Consider the following 16,561-nt stretch of genomic DNA (forward strand, 5'->3'; position numbering starts at 1 on the left):
TTATTTTGGTGTTAAACCTACTGTATTCAAACTTCTCTATGGTTTATAAACTATTTTACTAGCCATAGATGCATCAAAATAAGCAAACAACACACGAAAAACAGAATCTGTGAAAAACAGAACAGTATGTAGAAATCTGTAACTAACGCAAACTTCTGGAACTCTAAAAATTCTACCAAAGTAGGAAGTCCTGGAAAATTTGTCTACTGATCAGCAGCAAAAAGAATCAACGCAAAACCACATTTATGTGATTTAACAAAACTAAATGCATGCGCGCAAAGTTTCTGTTTTTCAGCAGAATCAAATCAACTATCATCATAGGTTATCCTATAGGTTCTACTTGGCACAAACACTAATTAAAAGATAAAAACACATCTAAACAGAAGGTAGATACAAGATTTATTACTAAACAGGAACAAAAACAAAAAATACAAAGAAATTTGGGTTGCCTCCCAACTAGCGCTATCGTTTAACCCCCCCTAGCTAGGCATAAAAGCGAAGATAGATCTAAGTAGTGTCATCTTTGGCACTAAATTCATAAGTAGCTCGCAGGATAGATTCATAAGGTAATTTGACTTTCTTTCTTGGAAACTGCTCCATGCCTTTCTTTAATAAAAAATGGAATCTAATATTCCCTTCCTTCATATCAATAATCGCGCCAATCGTTCTAAGGAAAGGTCTACCAATAATAATAGGGCAAGAAAGATTGCGATCTATATCAAGAACGATAAAATCTACGGGCACCAAATTTCTATTTGCAACAATGAGAACATCATTGATTCTTCCCATTGGCTTTTTAATGGGGGAATCCGCAAGGTGCAAATTTAAAGAGCAATCATCAAGATCATGTAAACCTATAATATCACATAAAGTTTTTGGAATCGTGGAAACACTAGCACCCAAATCACACAAAGCAAAACACTCATGATCTTTAATTCTAATCTTTATAGTAGGTTCCCACTCATCTTTAAGTTTTCTAGGTATAAAAACTTCCAAATTAAGTTTTTCATCATAAGATTGCATCAAGGCATCAATGATATGTTCGGTAAAAGCTTTATTTTGACTATAAGCATGAGGAGAATTAACAACGGATTGCAACAAGGAAATACAACCTTCTAAAGAACAATTATCATAATCAAATTCCCTGAAATCTGAGATAGTGGGTTCAATACTATTTAAAGTCATGACCTCTCCAATCCCACTTTTACCAAATTTAGCATCAAGATCTAAAAATTCTGAATTCTTGGGATGCCTTCTAGGTAAAGTTGACTCATCTTCAATCCCATAATTATCAAGATTCATATTGCAAAACAAAGATCTAATAGGAGATGTGTCAATAACTTTAAGATCTTCATCATTATTTTCATCTAACTTTTCTGGTTTGGCGGCCATCTTATTGACTAAGGTGGCTTGCTTATCAGAAATATGGGCTATAGCATTTTCAAGCCGAGTAATTTGAGAGTTCACAGCATAAAATTCTTTATTCATATCATCAAGCTCTTTGTTCATAAACCCCAAAAAATCTTTTTGTTCCTTAAGCTCTTTTCTGAAGAAATTATTATGCTCAAATTGCAAATTCATAAAGCTTCTAATATTTGATTCAATCTCTTCCAACCTTCTAAGAAGGTGGTCGGTACTCTTAGGAAAAGCCATAAGGACAAACTAGCACACAAGCAAACAGAAAAAGGGCAAGCGAAAAGAGAGGGAGAGATTGGGAAAGAGAGGGCGAATAAAACGGCAAGGGTGAAGTGGGGGAGAGAAAAACGAGAGGCAAATGGCGAGTAATGTAAATGCGAGGGAGATGGGTTTGTGATGGGTACTTGGTATGTCTTGACTTGAGCGAAGACCTCCCCGGCAACGGCGCCAGAAATCCTTCTTGCTACGTCTTGAGCTTGCGTTGGTTTTCCTTGAAGAGGAAAGGGTGATGCAGCAACAGTAGCGTAAGTATTTCCCTCAGTTTTTGAGAGCCAAGGTATCAATCCAGTAGGAGGCTCCTCAAAAGTCCCACGCACCTACACAAACAAACCAAGAACTCGCAACCAACGCAATAAAGGGGTTGTCAATCCCTTCACGGCCACTTGCGAAAGTGAGATCTAATAGAGATAGTAAGATAAGATAAATATATTCTTGGTATTTTATAATATAGATGCAAAAAGTAAAGATGCAAATAAAAGTAGATTGAAAGCAAATATGATAGGAGATAGACCCGGGGGCCATAGGTTTCACTAGTGGCTTCTCTCAAGATAGCATAAGTATTACGGTGGGTGAACAAATTACTGTCGAGCAATTGATAGAAAAGCAAATAATTATGAGATTATGTAGGCATGATCATGTATATAGGCATCACGTCCGCAAGAAGTGGATCGACTCCTGCCTGCATCTACCACTATTACTCCACACATTGACCGACTTCTGCCTGCATCTAGAGTATTAAGTTCATAAGAACAGAGTAACGCCTTAAGCAAGATGACATGATGTAGAGGGATAAATTCATGCAACATGATATAAACCCCATCTTTTTATCCTCGATGGCAACAATACAATACGTGCCTTGCAATCCTTTCTGTCACTGGGTAAGGACACCGCAAGATTGAACCCAAAGCTAAGCACTTCTCCCATTGCAAGAAAGATCAATCTAGTAGGCGAAACCAAACTTATATTTCGAAGAGACTTGCAAAGATAACTCAATCATACATAAAAGAATTCAAAGGAGATTCAAATATTTCTCATAGATAAACTTGATCATAAACCCACAATTCATCGAATCTTGACAAAACACACCGCAAAAAGAGTTTACATCGAATAGATCTCCACAAGAGAGGGGGGAACATTGTATTGAGATCCAAAAAGAGAGAAGAAGCCATCTAGCTAATAACTATAGACCCGAAGGTCTGTGGTAAATTACTCACAACTCATCGGAGGGGCTATGGTGTTGATGTAGAAGCCCACCATGGTCGATTCCCCCTCCAGCAGAGCGCTGGCGAAGGCTCCAAGATGGGATCTCGTGGATACAGAAGGTTACGGCGGTGGAAATTGTGTTTCGTTGGCTCCCTGGATGTTTTTGGGGTATGTAGGCTTATATAGGAGGAAGAAGTACGTCGGTGGCCACCCAAGGGGCCCACGAGATAGTGGGACGCGCCCTATAAGGGGGGGGCGCCCTACCCTCTCGCGGCCGCCTCGGCTGCTTCTTGACTTGCACTCCAAGTCCTCTGGATCACGTTCGTTCCAAAAATCACGCTCCCGAAGATTTCATTCCGTTTGGACTCCGTTTGATATTCCTTTTCTTTGAAATACTGAAATAGGCAAAAAAAAACAATGATACGTCCATTTTGCATCATGCTTTTATACCAATATTTATTGCATTATGGGCTGTTATTACACATTATATCTCAATACTTATGGCTGTTCTCTCTTATTTTACAAGGTTTACCATGAAGAGGGGGAATGCCGGCACCTGGAATTCTGGCTGGAAAAGGGGCAAACATTGGAAACCTATTCTGCACAACTCCAAAAGTCCTGAAACTCCACAAAGCAACTTTTTGGATTTAATAAGAATTTATGAGCGAAAGAAATAGGCTAGGGGGCCCACACCCTGTCCAGGTGACAGGAGGGCGCCCCCCTGTAGGGCGCGGCCCCCTATCTCCTGGGCCCCCTGGTGGGCCTTTGGCATCCATCTTCTGCTATATCATCACTTTTACCCTGGAAAAAATCATCGGCAAGCTTACGGGATGAAACTTCACCGCCACGAGGCGGAACCTTGGCGGAATCAATCTAGGGCTCTGGCGGAGCTGTTCTGCCGGGGACACCTCCCTCCGGGAGGGGGAAATAATCACCAACGTCATCACCAACGATCCTCTCATCGGGAGGGGGTCAATCTCCATCAACATCTTCACCAGCACCATCTCCTCTCAAAACCCTAGTTCATCTCTTGTATCCAATCTTGTATCAAAACCACAAATTGGTACCTGTGGGTTGCTAGTAGTGTTGATTACTCCTTGTAGTTGATGCTATTTGGTTTACTTGGTGGAAGATCATATATTCAGATCCTTTATGCATATTAATACCCCTCTGATTATGAACATGAATATGCTTTGTGAGTAGTTACATTTGTTCCTGAGGACATGGGTGAAGTCTTGCTATTAGTAGTCATGTGAATTTGGTATTCGTTCGATATTTTGATGAGATGTATGTTGTCTTTCCTCTAGTGGTGTTATGTGAACGTCGACTACATGACACTTCACCATTATTTGGGCCTAGAGGAAGGCATAGGGAAGTAATAAGTAGATGATGGGTTGCTAAAGTGACAGAAGCTGAAACCCTAGTTTATGCGTTGCTTCGTTAGGGGTTGTTATGGACCCATATGTTTAATGATGTGGGTAGGTTTACCTTAATACTCCTTTTTGTATTTGCGGACGCTTGCAATAGGGGTTAATCATATGTGGGATGCTTGTCCATGTTAGGGCAGTACCCAAGTGCCGTTCCACCCACATATCAAATTATCAAAGTAGCGAACGCGAATCTTATGAACGTGATGAAAACTAGCTTGACGATAATTCCCAATGTGTTCTCGGGAGCTCCTTCTTCATTATTAGAATTTTTCCAGGCTTATCCTTTGCTACATAAAGGATTGGGCCACCTTGCTGCACTTTATTTACTTTATTTACTTTTTGCTCGTTACTATTTATCTTATCACAAAACTATCTATCACCTACTATTTTAGTGCTTGCAGAGAAAACCTTACTGAAAACCGCGTATCATTTCCTTCTGCTCCTTGTTGGGTTCGACACTATTACTTATCGAAAGGACTACGATAGATCCCCTATACTTGTGGGTCATCAAGACTCTTTTCTGGCGCCGTTGCTGGGGAGCGTAGCGTTTTTGGTGAGTTGAACTTGGTAAGGAAACATTTATATAGTGTGCTGAAATTTTCTGTTACTTGTCACCATGGAAACTAATCCCTTGAGGGGATTGTTTGGGGTATCTTCACCCCAACCAGAAGAGCAAAGAGATGCTCCTCAACCTACTGAACTTTATGAAAATATTCACTTTGAGATTCCTTCGGGTATGATAGAAAAACTGCTAGCTAATCCTTTTGCAGGAGACGGAACATTGCATCCCGATTTACACCTTATCTTTGTGGATGAAGTTTGTGGAATATTTAAGCTTGCAGGTATTCCCGGTGATGTTGTCAAAAGGAAGGTCTTCCCTTTATCTTTGAAGGGAGATGCAATGACATGGTATAGGCTATGTGATGATACGAGATATTGGAATTATAAGCGATTGAAGTTGGAATTTCACCAGAAGTTCTATCATATGCATCTTGTTCATCGTGATCGTAATTACATATATAATTTCTGGCCTCGCGAAGGAGAAAGCATCGCTCAAGCTTGGGGGAGGCTTAAGTCAATGTTATATTCATGCCTCAATCATGAGCTCTCTCGGGAAATGATTATTCAGAATTTTTATGCTCGGCTTTCTCTTGATAATCGCAACCTGCTCAATACTTCCTGTGCTGGTTCTTATATGCTGAAGACTATTGATTTCAAATGGGACTTATTGGAAAGAATTAAACGCAACTCTGAAGATTGGGGTTCCAACGATGGTAAGGAGTCAGGTATGACACCTAAGTTTGATTGTGTTAAATCTTTTATGGATACCGATGCTTTCCGTGGATTTAGCTCTAAGTATGGACTTGACTCTGAGATAGTAGCTACTTTTTGTGAAACTTTTGCTACTCATGTTGATCTCCCTAAAGAGAAGTGGTTCAAATATAATCCTCCTCTTGAAGTGAAAGTAGTTGCACCTATTACAGTCGAAGAAAAGATTATTACATATAGTGATCCCATTGTTCCTACTGCTTATGTTGAAAAACCTCCTTTTCCTGTTAGGATAAAAGATCATGCCAAAGCTTCGACTGTTGTTCATAAGAGTAATACTAGGACCTATACACCTCCTAAACAAATTAATGTTGAACCTAGTATTGCTATGGTTAAAGATCTCTTGGACAAGGATTTAGATGGGCATGTTATTTCTTTCTTGGGTGAGACTGCTAATATTCCTAGACCTGATACTAAGACACCTAGACCTATTATAGGCACGCCTGTTATTTCTGTTAAAATAGGAGATCATTGTTATCATGGCTTATGTGCTATGGGTGCTAGTGCTAGTGCAATACCTTATGATCTTTATAAAGAAATTATTCACGATATTGCACCTGTTGAATTAGAAGACATTGACGTTACTATTAAGCTTGCCAATAGGGATACCATCAAACCTATTGGGATTGTTAGAGATGTTGAAGTTTTGTGCGGGAAGGTTAAATACCCTGCTGATTTTCTTGTTCTTGCTTCCCCACAAGATGATTTTTGTCCCATTATTTTTGGTAGACCCTTCTTGAATACTGCTAGTGCTAAGATTAATTGTAAAAGGAAGGTCGTCACTATTGGCATAGATGGTATGTCTCATGAGTTTATTTTTTCTAAGTTTAGTAGACAACCTCGTGAAAGGGAACCACCTAGTAAGGATGAAAATATTGGTCTTGCCTCCATTGTTGTTCCTCCAACTGATCCGTTAGAACAATATTTGCTAGACCATGAAAACGATATGTTTATGAAGGAACGGGAAGAAATAGATGAAGTGTTCCTTAAACAAGAACCTATGCTGAAACATAACCTTCCCGTTGAAATTCTTGGGGATCCCCGTCCACCCAAGGGTGATCCCATTTTTGAACTCAAACCATTACCTGATAATCTTAAGTATGCTTATCTTGATGAAAAAGAAATATATCCTATTATTATTAGTGCTAACCTTTCAGAGAAAGAAGAAGAAAGATTATTGAAAACTATGAAGAAGCACCGAGCTGCTATTGGATATACCCTGGATGATCTTAAGGGCATTAGTCCCACATTATGTCAACACAAAATTTCAGTGGAGAAAGATGCCAAACCAGTTAGAGATCCTCAAAGATGATTAAATCCCAAAATGAAGGAAGTGGTAAGAAAGGAGATTCTAAAACTCCTTGAGGCAGGTATTATTTATCTCGTTGCTGATAGTGAATGGGTAAGCCCTATCCATTGTGTCCCTAAAAAGGGAGGTATTACCGTTGTTCCTAATGATAAAGATGAATTGATCCCGCAAAGAATAATTACAGGTTATAGCATGGTGATTGATTTTCGTAAGTTAAATAAAGCTACTAAGAAAGATCATTACCCTTTACCTTTTATTGATCAAACTAGACCATGATGACGCGTGTTGCTGCGCCCGCCAATTTTAATGATCCAAATAGGAGTTTGTGTAAATTTTATGAAGGTAAAAGAGATTTCAACTCCATATATCATTCATGCAAGCTTATGATGTCCATCTTCGGCTTACAAAGCTTACACCCACACCATCATTTGTTGAAATTCATTCTGCTAGGCGGAACAATTTTTCGTAATAGCTAAATGGCCATATTGTGAGGCATGTAACTGGAATATGCTACATGCTTATTCATAATCTACTAATGGTGTAAATGAAATAATCATTTTTATCTCAGTTTCATATAGTATAAAAGGCTACACCTGTATAGACCGATGCTTTTTTATAGGCACCTGCATGGCCGCTGTCGAGAAGTTTGTTATTTAAGAATTATGCAAAAGTAGCTTATCAATTTAGCGCAACCTGGGAGCAAGGTGCCAACAGTATATCGTGGACCTTTAATATTTTATAATGTGCCAGTATAACCTGGGAGCAGGGTGTCAACATAATCTCTTAATGTCCAGAAGTTTATTAAGTAAACCCACATCTTTTAACAAAAACTGAGAAGTAAAGGAACAAACGTTTGTGCACTCGAGGACAACAGATGAGTTTAATCAATCATGTCCGCGGTGTGGTTATTATCCCATCTCATAATAGAGATATGGGAGAACGCGTAGAGCAAGGTCAGGAAGGAAGAGAAGATTCAAGACCATAGGGAAAAGGGAAATGAAGGTGGCAGCATGGGGCAAGGAAAATGAAGGAAATTAAGACTGCTAGCAAGATCCGGGAGCTTCGTAGCCAGGCTTGTGCCATCAGATCGACCGGTTGATTTAGTAACACACCTTTATAATCATATTATTAACGGGAACTCCAAGGGACGCACCGATGAAATCCGGAGGCAGTACGGCGACAGCATGCGCCGCTGCGTCTTGGATTTCTTTTGAGGGGACGCTGCGTCGTGGATGAATAGTCGTTTTTTGAGGAGGATTCGAGGGGAGCAGCGACGGAGATACAGTAAATGGGCCAAAGTTTTACTTTGCTGGGCCTGTACTTGCACAACCCGATTAAGGAGATGACGACCAGGTCCACCTGTGGAGCAGCGGCCCGATAATGTTGGCCGAGCGGGGTACACAGGTGACGGGGAAAAGTAAGTCAGAATCTACCCGAGGGCGACCGTTGATGAGCATAATCGGACGGTTAGCACACTTAAATCGCTGTGGGGGGCCGTAGGTAGCCCCGTTTTACTGTTCAGTAATGCTAGAAAGGCTATCCAAACACACACATTTTTGCTTTCTAGATGGTTATTCTGGTTTTTCTCAAATACATGTGTCCGCGAAGGATCAATCTAAAACTAATTTTACTTGCCCTTTTGGTACTTTTGCTTATACACGTATGCCTTTCAGTTTATGTAATGCACCTACTACCTTTCAAAGATGCATGATGGCTATATTTTCTGATTTTTGTGAAAAGATTTGTGAGGTATTTATGGATGACTTCTCCGTCTATGAATCCTCTTTTGATGATTGTTTGAGCAACCTTGATCGAGTTTTGCAGAGATGCGAAGACACTAGTCTCGTCCTGAATTGGGAAAAGTGTCACTTTATGGTTAATGAAGGCATTGTCTTGGGGCACAAGATCTCCGAGAGAGGTATTGAAGTTGATAAAGCCAAAGTTGATGCTATTGAAAAGATGCCATTCCCAAGGACATAAAAGGTATAAGAAGTTTCCTTGGTCATGCCGGCTTTTATAGGAGGTTCATTAAGGACTTTTCTAAAATCTCTAGGCCTCTGCCTAATTTATTGCAAAAAGATATTCCTTTTGTCTTTGATGATGATTGTGTAGAAGCATTTGAAACACTTAAGAAAGCTTTGATCACTGCACCTATTGTTCAGCCACCTGATTGGAATTTACCTTTTGAAATTATGTGCGATGCTAGTGATTATGCTATAGGTGTTGTTTTAGGGAAAAGAGTTGATAAGAAATTGAATGTTATCCAGTATGCTAGTAAGACTCTTGATACTGCCCAGAGAAATTATGCTACTACTGAAAAAGAGTTCTTAGCAGTTGTGTTTGCATGTGATAAGTTTAGACCTTATATTGTTGATTCCAAAGTTACTATTCACACTGATCATGCTGCTATTAAATATCTTATGGAAAAGAAAGATGCTAAGCCTAGACTCATTAGATGGGTTCTCTTGCTCCAAGAATTTGACTTGCATATTATTGATAGAAAGGGAGCTGAGAACCCTGTTGCAGACAACTTATCTAGGCTAGAGAATGTTCTTGATGACCCACTGCCTATTAATGATTGTTTTCCTGATGAACAATTAGCGGTTGTCAATGCTTCTCGTACTGCTCCTTGTTATGCTGATTATGCTAATTACATTGTTGCTAAATATATACCGCCTAGTTTCACATACCAGCAAAAGAAAAAGTTCTTTTATGGTTTAAGACATTACTTCTAGGATGATCCTCACCTTTATAAAGAAGGAGTAGATGGTATTATTAGAAGTTGTGTGCCTGAGCATGAACAAGAACAAATCCTACGCAAGTGTCACTCTGAATCTTATGGAGGACACCACGCTGGAGATAGAACTACACACAAGGTACTACAATCTGGTTTTTATTGGCCTACTCTCTTCAAAGATGCTCGTAAGTTTGTCTTATCTTGTAATGAATGTCAAAGAATAGGTAACATTAGTAGACGTCAAGAAATTCGTATGAATTATTCTCTTGTTATTGACCCGTTTGATGTTTGGGGCTTTGATTATATGGGACCTTTTCCTGCCTCCAATGGTTATACACATATTTTAGTTGATGTTGATTACATTACTAAGTGGGTAGAAGCTATTCCAACTAGTAGTGCTGATCATAACACTTCTATTAAAATGCTTAAAGAAGTTATTTTTCCAAGGTTTGGAGTCCCTAGATATCTTATGACTGATGGTGGTTCACACTTTATTCATGGTGCTTTTCGTAAGATGCTTGCTAAGTATGATGTCAATCATAGAATCGCATCTCCTTATAACCCGCAGTCTAGTGGTCAAGTAGAGTTGAGCAATAGAGAGCTCAAATTAATTTTGCAAAAGACTATGAATAGATCTAGAAAGAATTGGTCCAACAAACTTGATGATGCATTATGGGCCTATAGAACTGCATACAAAAATCCTATGGGTATGTCTCCATATAAGATGGTTTATGGAAAAGCATGTCATTTACCTCTTGAACTTGAACATAAAGCATATTGGGCTATTAAAGAGCTCAATTATGACTTCAAACTTGCCGGTGAGAAAAGGTTATTTCATATTAGCTCACTTGATGAACGGAGAACCCAAGCATATGAGAATGCCAAGCTTTTCAAAGAAAAAGTCAAACACTGGCATGATAAGAGGATACAAAAGCGTGAGTTTAACGTAGGAGATTATGTGTTATTATTCAACTCTCGTTTAAGATTTTTTGCAGGAAAACTTCTCTCAAAATGGGAAGGTCCCTACGTTATCGAGGAGGTCTATCGATCTGGTGCTATAAAAATCAACAACTTCGAAGGTACAAATCTGAGGGTGGTAAATGGTCAAAGAATTAAACATTATATTTCAGGTAATCCTATCAATGTTGAAACTAATATTATTGAAACCATAACCCCTGAGGAATACATAAGAGACACTTTCTAGAACGTTCGAGACTCCGAAAAGGCATAGGTACGTGGTACGGTAAGTAAACCGACTCCAAAACAACTCTAATGGCAATTTTCATCAGTTTTCGATTATTTAAGAATTTTAGGAAGAAAGAAGTTGTCCGAAAGGGACACGAGGCTCCCACGAGAGAGGAGGTCGCGCCCCCCTGTAGGGCGCGCCCCCTGTCTCGTGGGCACCTGGTGTGCCTCCCGGACTCCGTTTTCTTGTATGTTACGTATTTTGGTCGATAAAAATTCATTATATATACTCTCGAAGGTTTTGACCACCCTATCACACAAATATCCTCTGTTTTTGTTTCGAGCTGTTCCTGTTGCAGAATAAAGCAAGATGTCTTCTCAGGAGTCAGTTGGGGAGAGCCGGGTGTCTCACCCAATGCCAGGTCCAGGAGCAAATAGCGACGCCTATCATTTTGGACCATCAACGGAGGATGAGATGGAGGCTGGTTTGAAAATAATAGATGCCATGGAGGAGGATCAAGAAGTTACCTCTCGTCTTCGAGCAGAATTCACTATGGGGGAACTACCTAGCCTGGCTGTCCCTACTTAGGTCACTCCTTCCAACTCTAGATTTCTTTCTTATGAAAATATGAAAAAGAGTTTCACTTGTTCTCCAGAAGCTATGCAACATCCTTGGGTAAAAGGAGCCTTGACCGTTACGGGCAAGCTCCGTAAGGAAAATATGGACCTCAAACAACAAGTCAATAAGCTCGAGGAGGAGAACCGTATCCTGAAGGGCATAATCGCCAAGAAGATCATAACACCAACCGTGAAGAAGAAGAAATAATCACATGGGTATTGGCACTCCCTTTGGCGACTGCCAAGCTTGGGGGAGGTGCCCCGGTATCGTATCACCATCACACTCCTATTTTTACCGCTTTATTTAGTTCGATCCTTTTAGTAGTATCTTGATCTAGTAGTTTGAAGTTTTTGATATCAAGTAGCTTTGAGTTTTGCATTGTGATCTCTTTATGTAATCGAGTCCATGTGCTATCTATAATAAAGATTAGTGTTGAGTCAAGGGCTTTGCTATGTTGCTATGATATTGAGAAAGTAGAAAGAATAAAAGAGTTCATATTCACACATAGAAAGTATGAGGCATAAAAATTGTTGAGAGTTGATGAACGCAGTGTTGGTCATCCTTGCAATTAATAGGAAGTGATAAGGAAAGAGGGGTTCACATATAAATATATTATCGTGGACATTTTCTATAATTGGGAGCACTCATTAGGTATGACATGCTAAAAGAGTTGACGTTGGACAAGGAAGACAACGTAATGGTTTATGTTTTCCGACATCTCAGTTAAAGTATATTGTCATTGACCTTCCAAACATGTTGAGCTTGCCTTTCCCCCTCATGCTATCCAAATTCCTTGCACCAAGTAGAAATACTACTTGTGCTTCCAAATATCCTTAAACCCAGTTTTGCCATGAGAGTCCACCATACCTACCTATGGATTGCGTAAGATCCTTCAAGTATGTTGTCATCGGTGCAAGCAATAAAAATTGCTCTCTAAATATGCATGACTTATTAGTGCAGAGAAAATAAGCTTTGTATGAACTTGTTGTGGAAGTAATAAAAGCGACGGATTGCATAATAAAGGTCCACATACAAGGGGCAACATAAAGTGACGTTCTTTTCCATTAAGATTTTTTATATCCAACCCTAAAAGCGCATGACAACCTCTGCTTCCCTCTGCGAAGGGCCTATCTTTTATTTTATGTTTTTACTTTATGCTTGAGTCAAGGTGATCCTCACCTTTCCCTTTTTCAATTTTATCCTTTGGCAAGCTCTTCGTGTTTGAAAGATCATGATATATATATCCAATTGGATGTAAGTTGGCATAGGCTATTATTGTTGACATCACCTAAAGGTGAATACGTTGCGAGGCAACACAAGAAGCCCCTATCTTTCTCAGTGTCCGGCTGAAACTCTATAACCACAAGTATTGCGTGAGTGTTAACAATTATGGGGGACTACGAGATAGTTGAGTATGCGAGCTTGTTGAAAAACTCTATTATTGACTCTTTCTGATGTTACGATAAATTGCAATTGCTTCAATGACTGAGATTATAGTTTGTTAGTTCCCAATGAAGTTTTTGAACCATACTTGACATTGTGAATTCTTATTACTTGAGCATAGGAAATCATATGACAAAATCTATATATGTTGCTTTTATTAGAATGATCATGATGCCCTCATGTCCGTATTTTATTTTTATCGACACCTCATCTCTAAACATGTGGACATATTTTTCGATTTAGGCTTCCGGTTGAGGACAAGCGAGGTCTAAGCTTGGGGGAGTTGATACGTCCATTTTGCATCATTCTTTTATATCAATATTTATTTATGGGCTGTTATTACACATTATATCTCAATACTTATGGCTATTCTCTCTTATTTTACAAGGTTTACCATGAAGAGGGGGAATGCCGACAGCTGGAATTCTGGCTGGAAAAGAGCAAACGTTGGAAACCTATTCTGCACAACTCCAAAAGTCCTAAAACTCCACGAAACAACTTTTGGGATTTAATAAGAATTTATGAGCGAAAGAAATAGGCCAGGGGGCCCACACGCTGTCCAGGAGACAGGAGGGCGCCCCCCTGTAGGGCGCGACCCCCTATCTCCTGGGCCCACTACTAGAAAAACCGCTACTAATGGCGCACCTAATTTGGCCATTAATGGCGCATCACTGGTGCGCCATTACTAGCACGCCATTAGTAATTTTTACTAATGGCGCACCAGTGGTGCGCCATTAGTATCTGGTATACTAATGGCGCACCACTGGTGCGCCATTAGTATAGGCCACGGTGCACCATTAGTATGCCTCCCAGGGGCCATGTATACCCAGGTGCTTTGGCATACTAATGGCGCATGACCATGGGATGCGCCATTAGTAACCGCGGCATACTACTAATGGCGCACTGTCATGTGATGCGCCATTAGTATGAATATTAGTTTTTTTTTATTATTTTCTGTTTTTTGCACAGGTTACAAAATGTATAATTTGACAAAATATAGACATCACACATAAACAACAGATTCATCGAATACAATAGAAGATTAGTCTGTGAATACAACTAGATGACCAGTTGCGCCAATGGCGCAAAGGCCGAGAGTAAGCCATGTATTGAAAGAGTAACATTAATATTATTCAGACACATATTGAAACATATGAAAATAAGTACTTATTGCTGGTAGATAGATACTTAGTAATGATACATAGTGTTCTAAGAAGCTTATGATTAATTATTTACAATGTTATTAGCAAACAAAGTAGATAGTCACATATAGGCGCTATGAAGTGATAAACATTAGATAGAGTCATCGTTGCACCCTTGACCATGGCACAAAAAGCGAGAGCGAGCCAAGCATTCAAAGTATGTGTATGAGATTGATTTAGAATCAACTTATAAAGATACTTATATTCCATTACATGAAAGCTATGCTTGAAAGAAAATATTCCGATCAATTGGTGATAGCATACATTGGCTTTAAAAGACATGCTATATTAGCATAGATGAATGGTGTATATAGTGCTTGCCCATTAACCATTGCTCGAGTCTTGTACCTGCCATCAACAGGAAGGAAAGAACCTATGACCCAGGCGGACGAACAACCTAGCCGTACACTGCAGACAGGACCAGAGGCCTATAGAGGAACAAAAATAATCAAGCGACTGTATGTAAAACAATAAGCAGATGGTACGCCACTGGGAGAGACTGTATTTGATACATATAACAATTGAGCATATTTTTGGAACACCAACTGGACCATGAAACAAACATATATAGCAAGCCAAGAAAAGGAGGAATCATGATGCCACAATGAAAAGAGTAAGTCCAATGGACACAACTACAGAAGTACATGTCATAGGACAAGATGCAAAATCTATATATCAATTAGATATAGAAACAAAAACAGGAAAGAGTAATCATAATGATCTGAGTATGTTGTAGATTTCCTACTGAAATTATAATTTAATCAATTTAATGTCAAGAGAAATGCAATGAGGAAAGGGCCTGTAACATGGAGTTGGTCCAACCCAGCCTCTCTAATTCATGAAACAGTAAGTTAATTGTCACAGTCTTCTAGTTATTAATGGTCCTGCGTCACTAATCTCAACCAACGCCAAAAGTTTGTGATCCCATGAATGTACTAAGCGATTTCCATCAAGCCTGGACCAGCTCTCTTAGATACCCCTGCCAAAAATAGGAAAATGGAACTATGAATACTCTCAGCTTACACAAAATAAAAAACTATGCAGGACATGATAGACACTTAGAATTGCAAAGTTCATTCGATGTCATAAAGCAAAAGACTAAGAACCATTATGTACCAACCTGGACGTTGCCTCTTACTCCCTTAGATATCATGGTTCAACAAATAAACCTCTTACTCCCTAGAAATAGTAAATCCTGCCTTCATCAATTACAGGGAGGAGCTTCCAACTGGATTTGAAGGACCATTTGTATTATACCCCCCCTATACCAGTATAAAAAACAACAATCTTTTCACCATCAATAGTTATCCTGCAACATCATTCAACTCTCACATGATTTAGAGAGAGTAGTAATGAAGCACAGATAATAACATTTGTCAGAAAAGAGTAGGAGAGAAACAAACAGAGTACAATTTGAATGCTCAGAACAATCAAATTAAACACTACAGGGAAAACTAAGAACAATCAACCTTAACTACTGTAGGGAAGATAAAAGTCGTCTCAAATTAACTGCTATTGGCTTTACTAATCTACTATTGTTCAGACTGATTATCAACTACTACAGGAAAAACCAAGAACAATTGACCGCAACTATTGCATGAAAGATAAAGCATTCTCAAATTCTTTTTTCTTTCCGAGTTGAATGACTCCATCCAGACCAAATGACCAAGCTGGTCATAAAAAGGGACATAAAAAAATGTCGATAGAAGTGAATCAGTAAAAACAAAAACAAAAACTGTATGCGAATAATCAAGATGGGATGAGTGCTTTTAAGCACCATGTCAAGAACCAGAGCCATGGCGAAAATTCTGGTGATTTCATATGCAAATAAACGTGCAAAAGTAGCAAGATGACTCAGACTGACAAACAAATCTCTTGACAGTGCTCTTTGGCAAGTGCTGCAGAGATGGATAATACTCAATCAGTCTCTATACCAATGTCTCCTGTAGGCTGGGTGTAGTACACAGCTTTTGGGAGCTATAGAGTGTGTTCAGCATAGCATCCAAAATAACCCTTGGTGGAATGTGTACAGGATCCATTAGGAAATCCTAAGATGATTTTATAAATGTTAGATTATCGCTCATAAAAAAGGCCATATAAGGATTATTGCCATTGATCAGTACTATGCATATGTAGTATGGTCAAAGAAGATAGATATGAACAATTGGTGTTAGCTACCATGTCAGACTAAAACTAAAAGAACTTGTTGAGTAATCATAGATAGCAGGAAAGTCTATGTTGGTTGCATTTAATTATTCAGTTTTAGTACAGGTGCTGTTCAAGAATGGCAGAACCATTTTCTACCAAAGCTCACTATACTAAAGGCTTATCCAATGCCATAGCAGAGCCGATCAAAGAGGCACTAACGGACAGGGGTCTCGCAAAGTACATCATGAATTTCCATGTCTC

General features: G+C 39.2%; 1 long non-coding RNA gene across 1 annotated transcript; it reads right to left on the reverse strand.

The window, feature by feature from the left end:
• Nucleotides 1-14,700: 14,700 nt before the first annotated feature.
• On the reverse strand, nucleotides 14,701-15,881 carry LOC123065720 (uncharacterized). The gene is made up of 2 exons (XR_006431116.1): nucleotides 15,273-15,881; nucleotides 14,701-15,131 (listed from the first exon to the last, which is right to left on the reverse strand). It is a non-coding gene; the product is annotated as an uncharacterized lncRNA (long non-coding RNA).
• Nucleotides 15,882-16,561: the final 680 nt, after the last annotated feature.

The sequence above is a fragment of the Triticum aestivum genome, chromosome 3B, assembly GCF_018294505.1.
Source record: "Triticum aestivum cultivar Chinese Spring chromosome 3B, IWGSC CS RefSeq v2.1, whole genome shotgun sequence".
Classification (NCBI taxonomy): domain Eukaryota; kingdom Viridiplantae; phylum Streptophyta; class Magnoliopsida; order Poales; family Poaceae; genus Triticum; species Triticum aestivum.